The sequence below is a fragment of the Triticum dicoccoides genome, chromosome 6B (assembly GCF_002162155.2).
Source record: "Triticum dicoccoides isolate Atlit2015 ecotype Zavitan chromosome 6B, WEW_v2.0, whole genome shotgun sequence".
NCBI lineage: Eukaryota > Viridiplantae > Streptophyta > Magnoliopsida > Poales > Poaceae > Triticum > Triticum dicoccoides.
In genome coordinates, this window is record NC_041391.1 from 613787208 (window position 1) to 613806844 (window position 19637).

The following is a 19637-nucleotide window of genomic DNA, read 5'->3' on the forward strand; positions in this document are numbered from 1 at the left end:
GGCTTCTCGAGGCGTTTGAAAGCTGCTTCGCTCGCAGCTCGCACCTCGGCTGGGCAGCACGGGAACGGGAAGGAATACGAACGTTGGGGGAGGGCCGGGCCGGGCCGTTTGAGCTTTTTTGGTGCTGGCGGATCGGGTGTATGGCAAACAGTCGTAGTATGACAACAGTGCACTGGGAGTACTTCGGTACTGTCGGGGCACAGTGTAGCAGGTTTGTCCGTCGCGCCGCGCGGCCCTCGGCACTGGCGTTGGGCTGGCGCTTGGTGGAACGGGGTTGGCAAAAGAAGGAAGGAAGACATGACCGTTGAACAGTGCAATGTTAACCCATGATCATCTACGCGAAAATGGGTAGCGCGGAACAGCTCGCCGTCGATCTATCAATCAGCGATGCGATCTGGCAGGCCTGACAGCACTTAGAGATGATCCAGTAAAGCTGATGGCCGAGTTAAGGCCGCCCCAGTCCTGATCCTCGCTGCGATCCGACTAGTGCCTAGCCTGCAGGCCCATCTTGGTAGGGCACGGCCGAAGCGAGCGAAAGTTCAGGACCCACAGCCCGGCCCATCACCGTAGGGCGCGATCCGCACGTTTTAATGCGCGCGATAGGGCGCCATCCCATCCTCATCCGATCCGACGTGTTCCGGCGTCGCCTAGAGATCTGCGTAGCGTACGGCTAGCCGCCAGCTGGTGGTGAAGCGGCTAGGCGGGTCGCCGGCCGGACTGGCCCCACGTACTACGCCTCACGACGCGCTCGTGAGTGAATCCGCCCGCTCATTGCTCGTCGAGCACCAGCAGCCGCTGCCGGACAGACGGCCGCCCGCCAGGCGCCAGCCGTGCAGCCGGAGGGACACGCGTGCGCCCGTACGTGGACGTGCAGGCCTCCCTGTCAGAAGGTCCTCGTGGGTGCCCGTGGGCCGTTGGATCGATCCGGCCGAGTGAGCGAGTGAAGGAACAAGTGGCCGGTGAGCCCGATCGCACCACTTTTAACGTACGTGCGTGCATGTCGACAGATCGTGCCCTCTCCATCGACAAATATCGTGTGTTCCCCTTAAAAAGAAAGACAAATATCGTGTGTCCAGTCATCAACAACAATGATGAACATCCTGTTTTCACTCACATTTTGGCGTACGTGTCTGCCGAACACAGCAGGAGCGGCATCAGCTCTCGGGCTCCTTTCGAGCGAATGATTCAGGCCAGCTGGGCGACGCCGACGACGCCTTGGCATCTTCTGCTCCAGGAAACGTTCCGCCAGCCATCATCATGATCGACATTGTGGGTGGCTCAGGGATTGTAGCTCTTCGTGGCCTCGTTGCCGCACCGGCCACCGGCAACGCATGCGGCGTCTTCCCGTTTCCTCACACGGTGGGCGGGCGGCCAGCCACTAGCCAGCTCAATGCCATTCGGCGGTTTGGCAGACTGCTGATAACGCCACCGTACCGTCGTATCGCCGCTCATGGCGTTTCCCTTGTTTTTGCCAGCTTCGGCGCGATCTCAGTCGGCGCCGCGTCGTTCCAAATGAGGAGAAAAAGGTCGCGTGGGCACCCGTAACGGTTACACTCGTACAGGTTATCCCAACTTTCTCCGGCATTTAAGTGGCAATGATCTCGATATATAATCTCCTACAGTTCCGTTAGTGTTAGGAGCACCTAACCGTGCACAATGATGGCGTGCTGCCGTTTTACAGTCAGGAACAGTCTAGCAGCGCGTTAAGCTAGCGCCCAGTACTGACCAGTACTCCCGAAGTGGTACCGAATATCCATAGCTCACCCTGTAAACTGCACCGTTTTACTGTGCAAAGTACTGACTTACACCAGTAAAAACACGGGGTGATGTGCCCTGTGGCTGATCGTACCCGACGAGTACTTACTTGATCATTACCGATGGTAGGTATGTAATTATACCAGCCGATCGGAAACAGGCCAGTAAATACGGAGTAACGACGCGTATGATGATGCCCATAGTTATGTACGCGTACGTACTCCTTCCACGTCCTGCCGTGCATACGACACAATACGTCCATCCTTAATGTAGGGACAGGGATTGGGCGCCCAGGCTGTCACCCGGTAGGACGTCTCTGTGGCCACATTAACCGGCTGCCCGCGCTGCGCCGTGTCTCTCGCGTGTCTCCCCTGTCCTGTAGCTCCCGCACGCGTGATCTTTATCTGCATGGGATGCACTTGGACCTTGCGTCGCGCACGACTGCATCGGATGCTCGTAGCGAGTAAAATAACGAGGAGTACAAAGCATGTTGATTTGTGAAATGGCCTGTCGCTGAATGTGAGTGCCGCTAGCTTTGCTGCTAGTCCTACGGATGCTGGAGTGGTTTTGCAGGTTGTTTACTCGATAGGGACCGGATAGGCATGGAGATACCGCATTCCACGGGCTTTGGCTAGTGTTTTAGTTTAGTTTTGTAGCACTAGCAATGCATAGAGTACTCCAATGCATATGCTAGTAGTATAAGATAATCAACCCTGGTTAACTTGGTTTACAACCGGCTACCCGATTGTCAACGCCAATCCTTAGACCTTAAGAAGCTGTGATGGGTGTTTGGTTAGACATTTGGACATAGCATTTCGTTGTAGCAAGAACGTCTTGTTCCGCAACTGTGTGTGTCATCCACAACCTTGGCTGGTAACAATTGTTTTGCGCACCTTACTGAGTTTATGGAAAACATGTTATCATGAACAACATCAACTTAGTTTCATTAGATTGATCGTTTGATATATTTTCATGTTATATAAAAAATAATGGAAAAATATAGAGATTGATAAGCGATTTTGTTTCCAAAAAATAATTACGCTAGAAGGAGGGCTTGAACCTCCGACCTTGTGGTTAACAGCCACACGCTCTAGCCAACTGAGCTATTCCAGCTTTGTGATATTGTTTGCATTTGATGTTATAAATATTAGCAAATCCCTCAAAGAATCTCTCATACACCCACGGACGCGCACGGTCAGTGATCGGACAGGACAGAGAAGGAAAAAATGACTCAACCGGACCCCTCATATCATCCATATATGTCCAGGTTGTCCCCGAACCCTCATATCCATCTCAAATGTAGGGACGAATGAGGGCTCGCCCAGTCAGTACGCACGTAGGACGTGGCCCCACCCCTGACCACATTTTTTCTTTCTTTATTCATTTTCTCTCTCTCTCTCTGTCTTCAACAATCATGTGCAAGTAACCAGACATATGAGAAAAAGAATGAGGATCGTGGCCGTGGACAGACAGATAGGGGCTCAAAACGGGCATGCCCGGTCACTGATCGGCCGTGCCCGCGGACGTTTGAGGGGTCGAATTAGAGGTACGTGGTTGTAGATGCTCTTATATATCCGGTTTGACCTAGACAAAATTAAAACTTCAAGTAGTTTGGGACAAAAGATGTAGTTATGTGTTTTCTTAGGCACAATACATAGTGGCCTTAGAGGCGCAAACATCTAGACCGAGCCATGGACAACATTCAACAAAATGTGGGGACGGGTCAAAAGCATGTGATGTCAATGGAGGTGGAGCTGATAGATGAGACCATGTCGGACTGATCAAACCTAGGGTTGTTTTCCATCCACTAGATTGCGAGAGTTTATATGCAAGCCCTGTGTTTCAGGCTTTTAACCAACTTATGGCTCTGGTTCCTTTATATATTGGAAGCTTCCTTCTTACATTGCATGTCAAAGCTCGTGCCATCTATGCGGGGGTGGGGGGGGGTCAGCACGGAAGCCTTGGGCTAGGCATGGAATGGACTTTAACTGCAAGACTGGTCTAGTTGTTAAAACGTTAGTAAAATCTTCATCAGATACATATTAAATCTTAGGGACACGACAATTCAAACCATGATAGAGTGAGTAAGATCCAAGTTGATGGTGAAATACTAAGGGACAAGGAGCATAACAAAGGAGGCTAGGTGGGAGATAAGTGTAGGTGCATCTAATACCCACTGATAAGTGTAGGTGCATCTACTACCCACTGAGTGTCTTGGAGATTGTTGAACAAAATAGTTGAGAGTCTAATGTGTATGCTAGTGTGAAAGAGTAAAGTTGGTAGTTTGAATTATTGATAAGTTTGCTAAAACTTCTGAGAAGATTGCGAGCGTTGTAGTGAAGATTGCTACATCTTCAGAGAAGATTGTCGAGTTATTGAGAAGATTGAGTATCGAAGTTGGCCCCTAAAAATTGTTGTTGAGAGCGATTGGTTCGGTATGTTGTCCGAGGAACAATTGACTGCGGAAGAAGAATGAAAACAACGAGAAGGCGTAGTTCTTTCTCTTTGTTTCAATAATTTCATTTGAGTCCTAGGGAAAATCATACTATTAGGGGGGGTCCAAATTAGTCCACGTTTAGGTCTTTATTGAATACGCAATCATAAACCTATCTCCAAGTAAAGTCAAGAGAAATATCTTTGTGCGTCGCGTTTTTCTTCAAAGTCAGAGACGATGTTCTTCTGGATCACAAGTGAAAATCAGGGGCAGTTGAGTCAACTTTATTTGTTCCTCAAGTAAAGTTGCCATGGGAGTTTGAAATCAGAACGTTGGTTGATACGTCTCCAACGTATCTATAATTTTTGATTGTTCCATTCTATTATATTACCCGTTTTGGATGTTTATGGGCTTTACTCTACACATTTATATCATTTTTGGGACTAACCTACTAACCGGAGGCCCAGCCCGAATTGCTGTTTTTTTGCCTATTTCAGTGTTTCGAAGAAAAGGAATATCAAACGGAATGAAACCTTCGGGAGCGGTCTTTTTGGAACAAACACAATCCAGGAGACTTGGAGTGGACGTCAAAAAGCGAACAAGGCGGCCACGACGGTGCCCGGCGCGCCCCCCACCCTCGTGGGCCCCTCGAGCATCAACCGACCCACTTCTTCCTCCTATATATATCCATGGACCCCAAAAACATTCAAGAGCACCACGAAAAACTATTTCCACCGCCGCAACCTTCTGTATCCGCGAGATCCCATCTTGTAGCCTTCGTCGGCGCTCCGCCGGAGGGGGAATCGACCACGGAGGGCCTCTACATCATCTCCAAGGCCTCTCCGATGAGTTGTGAGTAGTTTACCACAGACCTTCGGGTCCACAGTTGTTAGCTATATGGCTTCTTCTCTCTCTTTGAATCTCAATACAAAGTTCTCCTTCTTCTTCTTGGAGATCTATTCGATGTAACTCTTTTTGCGGTGTGTTTGTCGAGATCCGATGAATTGTGGGTTTATGATCAAGTTTATCTATGAGAAATATTTGAATCTCCTCTGAATTCTTTTATGTATGATTGGTTATCTTTGCAAGTCTCTTCGAATTATCAGTTTGGTTTGGCCTACTAGATTGATCTTTCTTGCAATGGGAGAAGTGCTTAGCTTTGGCTTCAATCTTGTGGTGTCCTTTCCCAGTGACAGCAGGGACAGCAAGGCATGTATTGTATTGTTGCCATCAAGGATAAAATGATGGGGTTTATATCATATTGCTTGAGTTTATCCCTCTACATCATGTCATCTTGCTTAATGCGTTACTCTGTTCTTATGAACTTAATACTCTAGATGCAGGCAGGAGTCGGTCGATGTGTGGAGTAATAGTAGTAGATGCAGGCAGGAGTCGGTCTACTTGTTGCGGACGTGATGCCTATATACATGATCATGCCTAGATATTCTCATAACTATGCACTTTTCTATCAATTGCTCGACAGTAATTTGTTCACCCACTGTAATACTTATGCTATCTTGAGAGAAGCCACTAGAGAAACCTATGGCCCCCGGGTCTATCTTTTATCATAAAAGTTTTCTATCTACTTCTATTTGCATCTTATATTTTCCAATCTATATCATAAAAATACCAAAAATATTTATCTTATCTTATTATCTCTATCAGATCTCACTTTCGCAAGTTACAGTGAAGGGATTGATAACCCCTTTATCGTGTTGGTTGCGAGGTTCTTGTTTGTTTGTGTAGGTGCGTGGGACTTTTAAGGAGCCTCCTACTAGATTGATACCTTGGTTCTCAAAAACTGAGGGAAATACTTACGCTACTTTGTGATGACCCACAAGTATAGGGGATCTATCGTAGTCCTTTCGATAAGTAAGAGTGTCGAACCCAACGAGGAGCAGAAGGAAATGACAAGCGGTTTTCAGTAAGGTATTCTCTGCAAGCACTGGAATTGTAGGTAACAGATAGTTTTGTGATAAGATAATTTGTAACCGGTAACAAGAAATGAAAGTAAATAAGGTGCAGCAAGGTGGCCCAATCCTTTTTGTAGCAAGGGACAAGCCTGGACAATTTCTTATAATGAGAAAAGCGCTCCCAAGGACTGATACATCTCCAACGTATCTATTTTTTCAAACACTTTTGCCCTTGTTTTGGACCCTAATTTGCATGATTTGAATGGAACTAACCCGGACTGACGCTGTTTTCAGCAGAACTGCCATGGTGTTATTTTTGTGCAGAAACAAAAGTTCTCAGAATGACCTGAAAATCCACGGAGATAACTTTTGGAAAAATATAAAAAATACTAGCAAAATATGAAGGCCAGGGGGCCCACACCCTGTCCACGAGGGTGGGGGCGCGGCCCCTCCCCTGGGCATGCCCACCTATCTCGTGGGCCCCCTGATGCTCCACCGACCTCAACTCCAACTCCATATATTCCGTTTCGCGGAGAAAAAAATCAGGGAGGAAGTTTCATCGCGTGTTACGATACAGAGCCGCCGCCAAGCCCTAAAACCTCTCGGGAGGGCTGATCTGGAGTCCGTTCGGGGCTCCGGAGAGGGGGATTCGTCGTCGTCGTCATCATCAACCATCCTCTACCACCAATTTAATGATGCTCACCGCCGTGCGTGAGTAATTCCATCGTAGGCTTGCTGGACGGTGATGGGTTGGATGAGATTTACCATGTAATCAAGTTAGTTTTGTTAGGGTTTGATCCCTAGTATCCACTATGTTCTGAGATTGATGTTGCTATGACTTTGCTATGCTTAATGCTTGTCACTAGGGCCCGGGTGCCATGATTTAAGATCTGAACCTATTATGTTTTCATGAATATATATGAGTTCTTGATCCTATCTTGCAAGTCTATAGTCACCTATTATGTGTTATGATCCGACAACCCCGAAGTGACAATAATCGGGATACTTCTCGGTGATGACTATAGTTTGAGGAGTTCATGTATTTACTAAGTGATAATGCTTTGGTCCTTTTTCTATTAAAAGGAGGCCTTAGTATCCCTTAGTTTCCATTAGGACCCCGCTGCCACGGGAGGGTAGGACAAAAGATGGCATGCAAGTTCTTTTCCATAAGCATGTATGACTATATTCGGAATACATGCCTACATTACATAGATGAACTGGAGCTAGTTCTGTGTCACCCTATGTTATAACTATTACATGAGGAATCGCATCCGACATAATTATCCATCACTGATCCAATGCCTACGAGCTTTTCACATATTGTGTTTTGCTTATTTACTTTTCCATTGCTACTGTTACAATTACTACAAAACTGCTATCGTTACTTTTGCCACTGTTACCATTACTATCATACTACTTTGCTACTAAATACTTTGCTGCATATACTAAGTTATCCAGGTGTGGTTGAATTGACAACTCAACTGCTAATACTTAAGAATATTCTTTGGCTCCCCTTGTGTCGAATCAATAAATTTGGGTCGAATACTCTACCCTCAAAATCTGTTGCGATCCCCTACACTTGTGGGTTATCAAGACTAATTTCTGGCGCCGTTGCCGGGGAGCATAGATCTATTCTTTGAGTCACTTGGGATTTATATCTGCTGATCACTATGAAGAACTTGAAAGATCAAAGAACTAAAATTTATCCCTCAACTACGAGGGGAGGTAAGGAACTTCCATCTAGCTCTGCACTTGATTCTCATTCTGTTATGAGTAAGCTTGTGACACCTAAACCTTCTACTGCTAAGAGTTCTGATATGTCGCATGTTATTGATGATGCCACTTCTGGTATGCATGATACTTATGATGAAACTACTTCTATGCTTGATACTACTGTGCTATTAGGTGAATATCTTGATGAACAACTTGCTAGGGTTAGAGAGAATGAAATAATTGAAAACGAAATCATGGATGAAAGCGATGATGAAGGCTCTCCCGCTAATTATGAATTGCATGTTGTTCCTGAGGGCTATGTTATGGATGAAGAAACTGCTAGAGATTTTCTTGCTTGCAATGATAGATCAGATCTTAAGAAATTATTAGCTAAGCTGAAACAAAAGACTCTGAATGCTAGAATGAAACATGACCCTGCTTTTGCTACTTCACCTATCTTTGTTACAGATAAGGATTATGAATTCTCTGTTGATCCTAAGATTATTACTTTAGTTGAATCCGATCCTTTCTATGGCACTGAATCTAAAACTGATGTGGCACATCTTACCAAGTTGAATGATATAGCCACCCTGTTTACTAATGATGAGAAGTCTTGCTATTATTATATCCTTAAGATATTTCCGTTCTCATTAAAGGGTGATGCTAAAACTTGGTTTAATTCTCTTGATCCTAGTTGTGTGTGTAGTCCCCAGGATATGATTTATTACTCTCTGCTAAATATTTCCCTGCTCATAAGAAACAAGCTGCCTTGCGGGAAATATATAATTTTGTGCAAATCGAAGAAGAGAGTCTCCCACAAGCTTGGGGGAGGCTTCTCCGATTACTTAATGCTTTGCCTGATCACCCCCTTAAGAAAAATGAAATACTTGATATCTTTTATAATGGACTAACTGATGCTTCCAAGGACTACTTGGATAGTTGTGCTGGTTGTGTTTTCAGGGAAAGAACAGTCGACCAAGCTGAATTGTTATTGAACAATATGTTGACAAATGAAAATAATTGGACTCTTCCTGAGCCAATTCCGGAGGCAATTCCTGAACCAATTAAGCCAACTCCCGAGCCTATTCCTAAACCTACTCCGAAGAAGAGAGGTGTTCTATTTCTCAGTCCTGAAGATATACAAGAGGCAAAAAAATCAATGAAAGAAAAAGGTATTAAAGATGAAGATGTTAAGAATTTACCTCCAATTGAAGAAATACATGGTCTTAATATACCTCCTATCGAAGAAACACATTGTCTTGATAACCCGACACAGGTAGTATAGGTAAATTCTCTCTATAGATATGATAAAGTTGAAATCCCGTCTACTAAATTTGCTAGCCAGTGCTTAGATGAGTTTGATGACTTTATGGATAAACAAGCTAATTTCAATGATTATGTTAGTGGACAATTGAAAAATAATGCTTATATGATTGGACATTTGAGTGATTATATGTCTAGAGTTAAGGGTGAACTTAAACTTACTAGTAAACATCTCTCTATGGTCACTACTCAAGCTCAACAAGTACTTAAGGCTCAGAATGAATTGCTAGAATAATTGAATAATAAACAAGACTTTGCTGTTAGAGTGGCTACTAGAACTGGTAAAATGACTCAGGAACCTTTGTATCTTGAAGGCCACCCTAAGAGAATTAAACAAGATTCTCAGAATAATAACCTAGATGCTCCTAGTTCTTCTAGAAAGAAGAAAAAGAAAAATGATAGGACTTTGCATGCTTCTAGTGAACCTAATGTAGAAACACCAGAGAACCCTAATGATACTTCTATCTCTGATGCTGAAACACAATCCGGAGATGAACATGAACCCAATGATAATACTAATAATGATGTTCAGTAATAACAATGATATAGAAATTGAACGTGTAGTTAATCTTGATAACCCACAATCAAGAAATCAACGTTATGATAAGACAGACTTTGTTGCTAGGAAGCATGGTAGGGAAAGAGAACCATGGGTTCAGAAACCCATGCCTTTTCCTCCTAAACCATCCAAGACAAAGGATGATGAGGACTTTGAGCGCTTTGCTAAAATGATTAGACCTATTTTCTTACGCATGCGCTTAACTGATATGCTTAAAACAAACCCTTATGCTAAGTACATGAAAGATATCATTACAAATAAAAGGAAAATACCTGAAGCTGAAATCTCCACCATGCTTGCCAACTATACCTTTAAGGGTGGAATACGTAAGAAACTTGGTGATCTCGGAGTACCCACTATACCATGCTCCATAAAAAGAAATTATGTTAAAACTGCCTTATGTGATTTAGGATCCGGTGTTAGTGTTATGCCTCTTTCCTTATACCATACACTTGGATTAAGTAAGTTGACACCTACTGAGATATCTTTTCAAATGGCTGATAAATCAACTGCTATACATGTCAGCATTTGTGAAGACGTGCCTGTTGTTATTGCGAATGTTACTATCTTAACAGACTTTGTCATTCTTGATATTCCTGAGGATGATAATATGTCGATTATCCTCGGTAGACCCTTTTTAAATACTGCAGGTGCTGTTATTGATTGCAACAAAGGCAATGTCACCTTTCATGTTAATGGAAATGAGCACACGGTACATTTTCCGAGAAAACAACCTCAAGTTCACAACATAAATTCTATTGGGAAAATTCCAACAATTATATTTGGAGGTTTTGAATTTCCTCTTCCTACTGCAAAGAAAAAGTATGATATTCTTATTATTGGGGATGTTCATATCCCCATTGAGGTAACCTAGTGTCACTTTGAAATTTCTCTGGTTTTATGTGATTCAGAATGAGTTTATTAACAAGACTTGATCAATGTTGTTATTGGATTCCTTTTTATGACCATGAGATGGATGAAACTAGAAGGCACAATCTTCTGTACCCTCTCTTTATTTTCTGGTACTTAGAATAAATAAAGTAGAAATAGTATATTTTGTCTATTTTCTGAATTATCCATGCAATAAAAAGTATCCCGAAAATAAAAGTTCTCCAAATGACATGCCTTATTCGGTGATAACACTTTTAGCATGGGTCCCGTTATTGCTAAACGTTTAAGCCTAAACCGTACAAAGGGCCCTATCTTTGGAGGTATCTATCCTCCAGGCCTTGCTAAACATTTCGAGATACCTATTAGACATGTTGAGGAAGAGGAGACATCTTTGCCTCTTACTTTTTTAGATTACAGGAGCATGGTAGCACATGAGTTTATTGTTTACAACGATGATAAGATGCTCCTGTATAACCTAAGATTTAATAAGAAACACAATAAGATTATTACCCTGCCTGCACCTTCTTTGTTTGATTTAGCTGCAGGTCATTACCTTGTCTTGTCGGAGGCCGTTTACGCGCACCAAGGCCAGACATCAACTCCAGAGCCTGAGTCGGAACCACCACTGGACCCCTATCGTCCATCATCTTATCAGTGGGATCCTGAGGAGATCGCCAGCCAGTGGTAGTACGAGGACACTCCTCAGTACACAGGGGAGCGTAGCCACGATCCATGGGCATAGATCAAGTTAGGCCAAAAGCCTAAGCTTGGGGGAGTACGTATTTCCCACCGACTTTACATTCATGTTCACACACTCATTCTAGCCTCAGTGCTCATACTCTTTCATTGTACTATCCATGCTAGTTTAAATTCTTTTTCTAGTTTTCTTATTGTGTGTTTGATAAAATTTAAGAAAAATAAAAAATTAGTTAGTTTAATTTCCATGCCTGCAGTAGTAGTAATTAAAAAGAAAACCCAAAAATATTTCTCGTTCTTCTTTTTGCTTGTTGGGAGCTTTCCGGTGTAAATATTTTTATTTCTTTTCTTTCCTTTGGGGGTCAAGAGTAGAAGACCATATTGAAAATGTTTAGTGGTTCTCATATGCATGATTGATGATTTAATTTAGAGCCATATTACTTTGTGTTCTCTCTTGAAATGAATGCTTGCAGATTCCAGCTTAGTCCAATGCACGAGCACTCTTATTATTATACACACTATTCGGTCGTGCAAGTGAAAGGCAATAATGACGATATACGATGAAATGATTGGGATGAGAGAAGCTGGTATGAACTCGACCTCTCTTGTTTTTGTAAATATGATGAGTTCATCATTCCTGATTCAACCTATTATGAAGTATACATATTTGCAATGACATTTAGAGATTATAGTTGCTTATGCCATGCTTAATTAGCTATGAGTTATAATGGTTTACCTTGCGTGCCAACATACTATTAAAATGATTGTGATGTGGTATGATGAGATGGTATCCTCCTTTGAATGAATTAAGTGACTCGACTTGGCACATGTTCACGCATGTAGTTGAAACAAAATCAACATAGCCTTCACGATATTTATGTTCATGGTGGATTATATCCTACTCATGCTTGCACTCGGTGTTGATTAATTTTAATGCATGTTCATGACTGTTTTCGCTCTCTCAGTTGGTCGCTTCCCAGTCTTTTGCTAGCCTTCACTTGTACTAAGCAGGAATACTGCTTGTGCATCCAAACTCCATAAACCCCAAAGTTATTCCATATGAGTCCACCATACCTTCCTATATGCGGTATTTACCTGCCGTTCCAAATAAATTTGTATGTGCCAAACTCCAAACCTTCAAATGAAATTATGTTTTGTATGCTCGAGCAGCTCATGTATCATCTCGGGCTGTTTGTATCTTCCATGCTAGGTGGGTTATTCTGAAGAGGAGTGGACTCTGCTCCTCATTCACGAGAAAATGCCTGGTAACCGGGATGCCCAGTCCCATGATCAAAAAGATAAAAGTAAACCGAAATAATTAAACAAAACTCCCCCAGGATTTTTGTTAGTTGGAGGCACTCGTTGTTTCGAGCAAGACATGGATTGATGTTTGTTGGTGGTGGGGGAGTATAAACTTTTACCATTCTGTTTGGGAACCGCCTATAATGCATGTAGTATGGAAGATATCCCCATCTCATAGTTGTTGCGTTGACAGTGAAAGTATGCCGCTCAAAATGTTATTTATCTCTCTATTTCAAAATCGAGCTCTCGCACCTCTACAAATCTCTGCTTCCCTTTGCGAAGGGCCTATCTATTTACTTTTATGTTGAGTCATCACCTTCTTATTCAAAAGCACCCGCTGGAGAGCACACTGTCATTTGTATGCATTACTATTAGCTTATATTGGGTATGACTTAACTGGATCTCTTTTACCATGAATTACAATATTTAGTCAGTCCTTAATCTTTAAAGGTGCTCTGCATTTATGTTTTGCGGTCTCAGAAAGGGCTAGCGAGATACCATCTTGTTATATCATATTATGATTGTTTTCAGAAAGTGTTGTCATCCAAGTTTTATTATTATTGCTCGCTAGTTGATTATGCCATTGATATGACTAAACATGAGACCTGAGTGTTATCGTGAATATGGTTAGTTCATAATCTTTGCTGAAACCTTGAATGTTGGCTTTACATATTTACAACAACAAGAGCAAACAGAGTTTGTAAAAGTTTTTCTTTATCACTTTCAGTTTGTCAACTAAATTGCTTGAGGACAAGCAAAGGTTTAAGCTTGGGGGAGTTGATACCTCTCCAACGTATCTACTTTTCCAAACACTTTTGCCCTTGTTTTGGACCCTAATTTGCATGATTTGGATGGAACTAACCCGAACTGACGCTGTTTTCAGCAAAACTGCCATGGTGTTATTTTTGTGCAGAAACAAAAGTTCTCGGAATGACCTGAAAATCCACGGAGATAACTTTTGGACAATATAAAAAATACTGGCAAAAGATGAAGGCCAGGGGGCTGATACGTCTCCAAGGTATCTATAATTTATGAAGCATTCATGCTATTTTATTATCTGTTTTGAATGATTACGGGCTTTATTATACACTTTTATATTACTTTTGGGACTAACCTATTAACCATAGGCCCAACCCATATTGTTGTTTTATTGCCTGTTTCAATATTTCGAAGAAAAGGAATATCAAACGGAGTCCAAACGGAATGAAACCTTTGGCAAAGTTATTTTTGGAACAGAACCAATCCCAGGAACTTGGAGTGCAAGCCAGGGGATCATCGAGGAGGCCACAAGACAGGGGGCGCGCCCACCCCCCTGGGCGTGCCCTACCCTCTCATGGGCCCCTCGAGGCTCCCCCGACCGACTTCTTTTGCCTATATATTCCCTCGTACCCTAAAAACATCGAATGTCAAGATAGATCGGGAGTTCCGCCGCCGCAAGCCTCTGTAGCCACCAAAAACCTCTCGGGAGCCCGTTCTGGCACCCTGCCGGAGAGGGATCCCATCACCGGTGGCCATCTTCATCATCCCGGCGCTCTCCATGACGTGGAGGGAGTAGTTCACCCTCGGGGCTGAGGGTATGTACCAGTAGCTATGTGTTTGATCTCTCTCTCTCGTGTTCCCTCTATGGCACGATCTTGATGTATCGCGAGCTTTGCTATTATAGTTGGATCTTATGATGTTTCTCCCCCTCTACTCTCTTGTGATGAATTGAGTTTTCCTCTTGAAGTTATCTTACCGGATTGAGTCTTTAATGATTTCAGAACACTTGATGTATGTCTTGCCATGCTTGTGTGTGGTGACAATGGGGTATCATGTGCCACTTGATGTATGTTTTGGTGACCAACTTGCGGGTTCCGCCCATGAACCTATGCATAGGGGTTGGCACACGTTTTCGTCTTGACTCTCCGGTAGAAACTTTGGGGCACTCTTTGAAGTACTTTGTGTTGGTTGAATAGACGAATCTGAGATTGTGTGATACATATCATATAATCATGCCCACGGATACTTGAGGTGACAATGGAGTATCTAGGTGACATTAGGGTTTTGGTTGATTTGTGTCTTAAGGTGTTATTCTAGTATGAACTCTATGATAGATTGAGCGGAAAGAATAGCTTCATGTTATTTTACTACGAACTCTTGAATAGATAGAACAAAAAGGATAACTTTGAGGTGGTTTCGTACCCTACCATAATCTCTTCGTTTGTTCTCCGCTATTAGTGGCTTTGGAGTGACTCTTTGTTGCATGTTGAGGGATTGTTATATGATCTATCTATGTTATTATTGTTGAGAGAACTTGCACTAGTAAAAGTATGAACCTTAGGCCTTGTTTCCTATCATTACAATACTGTTTACGCTCACTTTTATCATTAGTTACCTTGCTGTTTTTATAATTTCAGATTACAAATACCTTTATCTACTGTCCATATTGCACTTGTATCACCATCTCTTCGCCAAACTAGTGCACCTATACAATTTACCATTGTATTGGGTGTGTTGGGGACACAAGAGACTCTTTGTTATTTGGTTGCAGGGTTGTTTGAGAGAGACCATCTTCATCCTACGCCTCCCACACATTGATAAACCTTAGGTCATCCACTTGAGGGAAATTTGCTACTGTCCTACAAACCTGTGCACTTGCAGGCCCAACAACTTCTACAAGAAGAAGGTTGTGTAGTAGACATCAAGCTCTTTTCTGGCGCCGTTGCCCGGGAGGTGAGTGCTTGAAGGTATATCTTTAGATCTTGCAATCGAATCTTTTTGTTTGTTGTTTTATCACTAGTTTATTCTATAAAAGAAAACTACAAAAAAAATTAATTGAGTTTGTCCCATACACTTCATCTTTTTAATATCTTTCGTGAGAATGATGGTAAGGAAAATTGTGCTCAAGTGCTAGAAGAAGAAATCTATTAAATGTTTGGCACTGAATATTTGAATGATGAGGATGATTGCAATGTTGTTAGTATGAATTCCTTGAATATCCATGATGCTAATGATATGCAAAGCCAGAAGCTTGGGGATGCTATGTTTGATGCGTATGATATTTTTTGTCCCCCAAGTTTTGATGAGAATATTTATTTGGTGAAAGCATGCCTCCTATTTATGATGATTATTTTGATGAAGTGGGTTTGGAAGAGTGTCAACTTTCGGTAGTATTGATCCCACTATTTTGGAGGATATTGAATCTTATTGTGATGAATATGAAAGTGTATTTGGAAGAGTGTCAACTTTATTTAGTGATGATTCCACTATTTTGGAAGAGGTTCCAATTGATTATGAGAACAAAGTTGCTATCTATGATGATTATTGTGATGACTTGTATGCTATTAAGAATAATGATAACCATGAAACTTGTCATCATGATTTTAGTTTTCAATTGGATTATGCTTCACATGATAGTTATTTTGTTGAGTTTGCTCCCACTACTATTGATGAGAATAAATTTGCTTGTGTGGAGAGCAATAAATTTTCTATGCTTGTAGATCATGAAAAGAATGCTTTAGGTGCTGGTTATATTGTTTAATTCATTCATGATGCTACTGAAAATTATTATGAGGGAGGAACATATGCTTGTAGGAATTGCAATAATGTCAAGTTTCCTCTCTATGTGTTGAAAATTTTGAAGCTATGATTGTTTTACCTTCCTATGCTAGTTGATTATTGTTCCCATAAGTTATTTGCTCACAAAATCCCTATGCATAGGAAGTGGGTTAGACTTAAATGTGCTAGTCATATTCTTCATGATGCTCTCTTTATGTTTCAATTCTTATCTTTTATGTGAGCATCATTTCATCATGCCTAGCTAGGGGCGTTAAACAATAGCGCTTGTTGGGAGGCAACCCAACTTTATTTTTGTTTATTACTTTTTGTTCCTGTTTAGTAATAAATAATTCATCTAGCCTCTGGTTAGATGTGGTTTGATGTTTTAATTAGTGTTTGTGCCAAGTAGAGCCTTTGGGAAGACTTTGGTGAAGTCTATATGATCTTTCTGTAAAAAACAGAAACTTTGCGCTCACGATATTAGCTGCCATGTTTTACTGGAGAGTAATTTTAGGTTGATTATTTTTGAATATGATTAATAGACAAATTACTCAGGTCCACCAATTTATTTCATAATTTTTGGGGTTCCAGGAGTATACGTTTGATACAGATTACTACAGATTGTTCTGTTTTTGACAGATTCTGTTTTCATTGTGTTGTTTGCTTATTTTGATGAATCTATGGCTAGTATGTAAGGGTATGAACCATAGAGCAGTTGGAATGCAGTAGGTTTAACACCAATATAAATAAAGAATGAGTTCATTACAGTACCTTAAAGTGGTGATTTATTTTCTTATACTAACGGAGGTTACGAGTTTTGTTTTGAGTTTTGTGTGGTTGAAGTTTTCAAGTTTTGGGTAAAGAATTCGATGGAATATGGAATAAAGAGTGGCAAGAGCCTAAGATTGGGGATGCCCAAGGCACCCCAAGGTAATATCCAAGGACAACCAAGAGACTAAGCTTGGGGATGCCCCGGAAGGCATCCCCTCTTTCGTCTTCGTTCATCGGTTAATTTACTTGGAGCTATATTTTTATTCGCCACATGATATGTGTTTTGCTTGGAGCATCATTTTATTTTGTTAGTATTTTCTTGCTGTTATTTAGAATAATGTTTTGCATCTTCATTTTCAATAAAAATGTCAAGGATAGCCTTTACCATGCTTATTTTGCCAGTATACATGTTGCTGTTTGAAAACAGAAAGTTTACCGCTGTTGCAAAAATTCCCTAGAAAAGTCAGAGAGTGATATAATGTTGAATATTTTTGCATAATTAGATATGATAAATCTTCTACAGCGTAGTATTTTTCTTACAATTTTTTGAGTGAGGGAAGTATTGATACTCTTGCATTCTTTACAGACTGTACTGTTTTGGCAGATTGCTGTTATGGTTGCATTGTTTGCATATGTTTGCTTGTTTAATGATTCTATTTGAGGATAGGAGTATTAAATATGCAGAGACATTTAGTATGCAATGTCGAATAATAATTTTAGTGATTCGTTAAAGTAGAAGATGATGAGGTTTTTGCATTGTTTTATACTAACCTATCTCACGAGTTCTTGTTGAGTTTGTTGTGAATGAAGCTTTTGATAAAAAGAGAAACCGTGATATGAGAGGAATTAAGGAGACATAAAAGCTCAAGCTTGGGGATGCCCAAGGCACCCCAAGATAATATTTCAGGAAGTCTCAAGCATCTAAGCTTGGGGATGCCCCGGTAGGCATCCCACCTTTCCTCTTCAACAATTAACGGTTAGTATCGGTTGAACCTAAGTTTTTGTTTCTTCACATGAGTTGTGCTATCCTTACAATGTCATTTTGTTTTGCTTTGCTTGCTGTTTGAATACAATACCAATATCTGAAATTCTTAAATGGGGGAGAATCTTCACATAGTTACATGATTATTTAACTACTCATTGATCTTCACTTATATCTTTTTGGAGTAGTTTGTCATTTACTCGTGTGCTTCACTTATATCCTATGAGTAAATGGTTGAATGAGTTGAATGTCATAAATCTGAATTTATATATGTTTCATTTGCTTATCCCATGGGGAGTAATGACTTCACGTCTAAAGAAGTAGAGGTTGTAAATTTATTGACGGTTAGCAAGCATTGTATTGGTCATTTGAACAATTCATGAAAGAATATTGAAGGAAGAGAGATTTCACATATAAATATACTATCTTAGACATCTTTTATAATTGTGAGCACTCATTAAGTATGACATGCTAAAGAGTTGATGTTGGACAAGGAAGACAACGTAATGGGTTATGTTTTCTCATATCTCAGTTAAAGTATATTGTCATGTATCATTCAAACACGTTGAGCTTGCTTTTCCGCCTCATGCTAGCCAAAATTCCTTGCACCAAGTAGAGATACTACTTGTGCTTCCAAATTTCCTTAAACCCAGTTTTTGCCATGAGAGTCCACCATACCTACCTATGGATTGAGTAAGATCCTTCAAGTAAGTTGTCATCGCTGCAACCAATAAAAATTGCTCTCTAAATATGCATGACTTATTAGTGCAGAGAAAATAAGCTTCGTATTATCTTGTTATGGAAGCAATAAAAGCGACAGACTGCATAATAAAGGTCCATATAAAAGGGGCAATATAAAGTGACGTTCTTTCGCATTAAAATTTTGTGTATCCAACCCTAAAAGCGCATGACAACCTCTGCTTCCCTCTGCGAAGGGCCTATCTTTTACTTTATGTCTTTTACTTTATGCAAGAGTCAAGGTGATCTTCACCTTTCCTTTTTTCATTTTATCGTTTGGCAAGCACTTTGTGTTGGGGTGATCCTGATATATATATAGCCAATTGGATGTACGTTAGCATGAACTATTATTGTTGACATCACCCAAAGGTGAATACATTTGGAGGCAACACTATAAGCCCCTATCTTTCTCTGTGTCTGATTAAAACTCCATAACCACATGTATTGCGTGAGTGTTAGCAATTGTAGAAGACTATATGATAGTTGAGTATGTGAAGTTTGCTAAATCAAAGCTCTGACATAGACCCTTCCTGAAAATAGGATGAATTGCAATTGTTTGATGATTAAGAATGAAGTTTGCTAGTTTTCAAGAAAGTTTATGGTCTATGCTTTAACATGTGAATTGCTTGTTACTTGATTATGAAAAGTTTTATGAGATGAACTACTGTTATGACATATAATCATGCTAGAAAAGGTGATTGAAATTATCATTGCTCAAACTTGTGCACTTCTAGCATTCACACTTCATAAATTCTTTCTTTTATCATTTACCTACTCGAGGACAAGCAGGAATTAAGCTTGGGGATGCTGATACGTCTCCAACGTATCTATAATTATGAAGCATTCATGCTATTTTAGTATCTGTTTTGAATGATTATGGGCTTTATTATACACTTTTATATGACTTTTGGGACTAACCTATTAACCGGAGGCCCAGCCCATATTGTTGTTTTATTGCCTATTTCGGTATTTCGAAGAAAAGGAATATCAAACGGAGTCCAAACGGAATGAAACCTTCGGCAA

At 41.0% G+C, this 19637-nt stretch overlaps 1 non-coding gene across 1 annotated transcript; it reads right to left on the reverse strand.

Moving 5' to 3' along the window:
• Nucleotides 1-2794: 2794 nt before the first annotated feature.
• On the reverse strand, nucleotides 2795-2868 carry TRNAN-GUU. The gene has a single exon. It is a non-coding gene; the product is annotated as a tRNA-Asn (tRNA).
• Nucleotides 2869-19637: the final 16769 nt, after the last annotated feature.